A 6,303-nucleotide genomic window follows, 5' to 3' on the forward strand; every position below is an offset into this window, starting at 1 on the left:
TTTTAGGGCCATTTGTTTGGGATCAAAATATGTAAAACTGCATTTTGCAAGTTCTGGAGGTAACAGAGTGTTTGAGGCACTCTGGGCCGCTGCTGATTGGTCAGATAGTGTGATGTCAGTCTGGGACATTGTCTGAGCTCTACTGATTGGGTGAGAAAAAAAATCATTTTGGCTCTACTGTATCACAGAAGGAAGTGTACCGTGGAAGTGACCATATATGGTTCCTTGCTAACCTTGCAAAGCAGATGGATACGTCCGTTTCCTTGTTTTTCACTGGCGAATCCATCTTGCAAAGCTCCCATGTGAACCATTTGGGCCCGGTTAGAAAGTGACAGGACCAATCAGCGATGAGGGGCAGTACTTTCAGTACTTTTCAGTACTTGCTGGTGAATGTGCAGGTCACAACTTGTCCACGAGAGCGTTTTGGAGTTGTTGGATTGTGTATTTGATGAGTTTGATGAGGAAAAGCCGATATACCGTAAGACTCCATTGATTTAACACAGCAGCTCTGAACTCAGCGGCGCCGATCTAAAAATAGCTTGCACAGACAACTAAAGGTAACAAACCTACTCCTAAGACTATAGGGATTATGGCAATGGGCAACTTTGACTTTAAATGTTGAAGTATCCCTTTAAATATGACCCTTATGCTGATTATTTTGTGTTGACAGATGACAGCAGGAGTCCCTGTAACTATACCTTAATGTTTTACATACCTAAGAGGGGCTAACATGACAGCAGTACAGACGTTATAGGTCTATATTTTACAGAAGGTCTTTGCTGAAATTAATATTGTTGTCTTCAGCCTTGCAATTTTATGACTCAGACCTGTTTCTCCTCACGGGGAAATGAGTTAGAGAGAGTTACAGTTGGTAGGTTAGAGCAGAGGGAAATAGTATTAACACAAGCTATGTTCTGTACACAGTGTCTTTGTGAGCAGGGCTTTAAGCCTGCCTGCTAATCTGGTGACAGTGGCAAGCACATGCTACAAAGGCAGAGTTAACAGGCTATAGGCTGGGGGTGGAATTAATACAAGAGAGCAGTTCCTGACAGGGTTTCCAAGAGTTATCATGCAGGGAAATCTCTATATTCTGTATTATTAAGACCATTAAGGTACACATTTGGTATCTTTTATTTGTTTATTTAAAGACACAGGCATTTCCCCTTTAGTAGTTTTTATGTATGTGGGATATGTGGTTTTTATCATCGAAAGCTAATACCCATCACCCTGCGTGTTATTGACATTTTCCTCACAGGAAAATCCTGACATTAGCCAGCCCACACCATCTGTAGACACAGGGATGACAGGGTGAGTGTTGGGGCGAGAGCTGTCATTGCACAGTTCTTAGCAGATATTATCTCCCAATCAAGATCAAAAGTCACAAGAGACAAGCAAGGGAGACGGCTCTACAGCCTCATTTATGGAGGGCGACGGGGAAATTTAAGAACTTTGTTCTCTTGACGTGGATGTCAGTGTCATGAATAAAAAATACACTCCCACTTTTTTGCTACATTAGTATTTTGTTTAACTTCCATTAATATCATGAGCTTCTGAGCAGTGACAACATTGTCGTACCCTGCCTCTTGTTCAGGTGACTGAAACGTCCAGAAAATAATGCAAAATACTGTGTTAAAACAAATCTCTGCACGGATCAATAAATAAAAACTATTTCAAAAAGAACAGATCTGTAACTACTTCTAGAAATCATCATGCACCTGTCTAGAAAGCTGGTCTCCTCACCTCTCAGTCATTAACAGACTTTGTTGAAAGAAGAGATACTATGTAATGGTAGACATGGCCCTGTCCCTAATTTTTTAAGATGTTTTTGTCATCAAATTCAAAATAAGCTTATGTTTTTCATGAAATGGTAATGTCTCAGTTTTAGCATCTGATATGTTGTTGATGTTCTATTGTAAATAAATATGGGTTCAGTCAGGACCACTCTGTCAGGAAAGACGCATGATTTGCAGTTATAAATATCTCCTTTTATTAGCAGTTGTTAATTTGCTTTTATCGCTCCTATTTATATTTGTCTCTGTTCTGGGATCCCTTTGCCCTTCCAAAGGCGAAGTGTAAACAATCAAGCACACATTCCTGCCCTTCCTGTGCCAATAAGGAAAGCCTGAGGCTAGGAGAGAAGCCACATTAAACCCAGAACACAACAGGCATCGGTGACAACAGTATGATGTTGATTAAGTTATATGTAGCATAGAGGAGGAGCTGAGGGGGAGGAGGCTTTCAAAAAACAGCTTGCAGAAGGAGCAGCAAAGCTTAGTCAGGGTAGAGCAGTTTAAATATGGCAACATGGGTGCAATTAGCCAATAGCGGACTTAGAGCGAATCAGCTGCGTGTGTGAGATGAGATGATCTTGATTATATGGCAGTGCTTGACCCAATGGCCTACCTGAAATAATTCTATATGCTTGATATTAGGAGATTTGTAAATTATTGCATTCTTTTGTGTGTGTGTGTGTGGTTGTGTGTGGGGGTGTGTGTGTGTGTGTGTGCATTTTACACAGTGCCCCAACTTTTTTGGAGCTGGGGCTGTAAATATTTACAGCCAAACAGGCTCTGGTCTAAATTAGAATTGGTTGACAATCTATCATACGTATACGTATTGACTTATACTTGTTTTTCATTACTTAATACTACTGAGTACTGAAACCATAGAAAGTAGCTAGTTCATGAGGACAAATTACCTTTCGTATTTGTTTTGGTGCAAAAGTGGAGTATAATTTACCTTATAATGTTATATTTCCCATTTTAAAACATCACAAAATGCTGCCACAATAGAATCCATCACTCTAAAAATGAATTAGCCCCAAAACCCATTGTTTTTATCTCTAATTTTACTGTAACCTTTAAAAACATTAAAAGATTAATGCATGTGTAACCCTGAACTTTCAAAAATCAGGTAAAGAAACTGAAGTATATTCTTTCCTAGCCACAGTCAGGACTCTGAGTGCAATTGTAAACATGTCATCTGGCAGCCTCAAAGGCATGCTGGGAATTCTGGCATCACCTGGATAGAAGGCCTCTGACTGGGAGCACCCTGTTTTTGTGTGTCTTTAACTTGACACGTTTTTCTGCAGAGTGCAACATTTCAGGCTGGTTCTGCAGAAACGAAGGCATTCCCATGCACTGATATGACACCTAAAGCAAAGAAATGAAAGTTGTGTTTTTTCTTCCAGTTAGAGACGATGTAGCAGCCCACAAAACTTCCTTTCATAGTGAAACTCTCAATGCTCTACATAGTGTAAAACTCTCTGAGTAGTACTGCACGGTCTTGTTGGTAAATATCAGGGCAGAAATTCCCCAGAGTGCTGAATTTTACTGTAAGTTAAGATTCTAAAGATATGTTATCATGCTGTATTGTAAGGCTGAAGCTTCACCTTAAAACTAACAGACCTCTGCTGGCTTCCCTCTCTGCAAAAAAACCATGAAACTTGCTAGAAATCTCACTGTAGTGTTAGGAGCAGAAGTAAAAAGTTGCCTCACAACCTTCACAAACACAATATGCAGCACAAGGAGCTGTTATTTCTATAAATAGCTCTGGCTTTATGCACAACACTTTGGCTACTATTACACATCAACAAGCACAGGCATCAGCCACGAGCTCTGAGCCTGTCACATGTGCCTGAGCAGAATGCACACAAACACAGTGCAGATTGTGTGTATGTGTCATATGCTCACACACACAAGCGTGCATTCATACTCATCCATGTCAGTTAGAATCGGAGGGTTTGGTCACTGTTTTCAACCCTGTGTTTTCCTGTTCTCACTAGAAGGATGTGGTTACATTTTCTGTCAGTGCTGAGCTGCTTCAGCAGACACAAGTAAGTTTGTCGCCCACAAGCCTAATAGCCCACTCATGTACTCCTAGAAACAATGACAATATTTACAAGAAACAGTGTGAACACTGGTTCCACATAATCATAAAAGGAAGAGGATGTTTGGGTTATTTAAGATAATACAGCAATGAAGCAGGGCTACGAACAAGGGAGCAGTAAAATAATAACAGGCTCATGAAGTCATCTTGATGTGGTGTAAAAATATCCCTGAAATAATCATGCTGTTCCTAACAGATGGAGATATGGCCACCCATGGCAGAGCATGATAGTGAGTCCCAAGGAGAAATAGCAAGGAGACATGAGCGCATACAGCTACACAGGACTGTGCTGCCCTCTGCTGGAAGATCACTGTAAATAAATCACAACAGGTCAATGCTCCTGAATGTATTCCTAAGAAGTAAAATTATGAATAAAATAAAAAATAAGTAATAAATATATGTAGATTCATGATCCTTTATTTAGTTTATTTGCATCTGAAAAAATTCAGACTTGTCTGGTGGCAAATGTTGAGTCTTTGTAAGAGCGCCAGGTAAGACAAAAGGAGTCACATGAGGCAAACCTCTCAAAACTTATTGCATGGTTCCCAAAAAGTTCATCCCAACAGCCAAATAGCATCAGGAGTAATCATACAGAGAAAAAAGAACAAGTCATTGCACATGTTAATGTGGTTTTGGTTACCATTAATTCATAATTGTTGTTGGGATAGTATAGTAACTCAAAAATCTCTAATCCTGTATTAGGGTAATACAGGAAATTAAAATTCAAAATCATAAACAACATATAGGTGTGGAAGGTCAAAATAGGTAGAGCAGACAAACTTCATCACAATCGTAATATTTTGCTTTGTATCAAATTATGTCAAACCTAATTTTGAGTGAAATCATGACAAGGGTGTGTGCAGGCCAGAAGATTGGCACTTTTGGGTCTGACACAGACCACCATATGAGGAACACTGGCAGAAAAAGGTGGCTAGAGTACACTACTACTGTTCCCAAAAGTACAGTTACCCTGGTCAAAATTGTCTTAAGTAAAAGTAAAATAATTGGTATAAAATCCTCTCCAGTAAAAGTAAAAAGTACTTAAATCTAAAGGTTACTTTAAGTGTAAGTAGCTACTGATGAGTTCAGTAAAGATGATGTTTCCCTATATGTGCGAACAACAAAAGAACAGATCTCCAGCAAGGTTGTTCAAGAGAAGTCACATCTCTATAATAAAGTGAAATACACAGGAAAATTGACAGTTAATTTAATTCATATACAGTAAATTAAACACTTTAAAAGCATCTATATTGGTCCACACTACATACAGATTTTACATTTTTAAAGTCTTAAATATTTTGCACTATGTAAGAGCTGTAGAAACACATGAAAATCTGTGGAGAGGTGAGTCTCTTCAGCCTGAACTACACTTAGAACAAGGCAATGCATGCAGATACACTATGTGTCCTTTTGGAGAATCTAAAGTTCTGGAACTCTGACTCAGTGAATGATTCAGTCATGGTGCAAATGTGTCCCAATCAAGAAAGTCAATCTGGTGCGCAGATGGTCGACTAGTTTAAGGCGTGCACCATGTACACGAGCGGCCTGGGTTTGGATCTGGCCTGTGGCTTTTTGCTGCATGTCTCTTCCCTCTCTCATCCCTGTTTCCGAGTCTATCCACTGTCCTTCACTATCTAATAAAGGCATGAAAAGGCCCAAAAATTAATCTTTAAACAAATCAATCCAATAGAAACACTACCAAACAAAAACAAAACAAAGGGTATCACTTTACAACAGCCAAATCTAAACACATACAACACACATCTTAACACTCGGTCAAAGGGCATGAGGGGGAATTTCTGCCACACTTGCCCTAGATTTGCAATCGCAGTCGCCAAAGCTTAGATCAACTGACTCTTAACAGAGTTGAACTAACATTGGTGGATCAACAGTCAAATTACAAAACCAAAGACCATTTCACTTAGAATAGAGTTAAAATTATACTTTGGGAGTTGAGATGTTTAACCCTGTGATATCAACACTCCGGTTTTTGCTGTGTCCAACAGCTGTTTTGGGATGTGATGACGAATCACTCTCTTGCTATGTGCTACTGTGTTGTCAACAGAGGTGGAATAAGTAAAAGAGTATTGTACTCATGTAAAAGTACAGTTACTTTAGATTGAATCTTACTTAAGTAGAAGTAAAAATACTGCTTTAAAAATGTTCTAAAGTACACCAAAAAAAAAAACAAAACAAAAAAAAAACACTTAATTACAGTAATCTGAGTATCACTAAGATCAATGGCTTTCTGTGCCTCCCTCATATTAAGTGCTTTGATATAATCATAATATTGGCATGTTGATCCAAGCATGACTCTCATCAAAGATGTATAGTTTGAAACTTACAAGGTTTCAAGTCCCTGAGGATGAAGTAGTCAAAATTCAATGCATGGAAATGTCAAAAAATAAACAGCTG

The sequence above is a fragment of the Cheilinus undulatus genome, linkage group 8 (genome assembly GCF_018320785.1).
Source record: "Cheilinus undulatus linkage group 8, ASM1832078v1, whole genome shotgun sequence".
Lineage (NCBI taxonomy): Eukaryota > Metazoa > Chordata > Actinopteri > Labriformes > Labridae > Cheilinus > Cheilinus undulatus.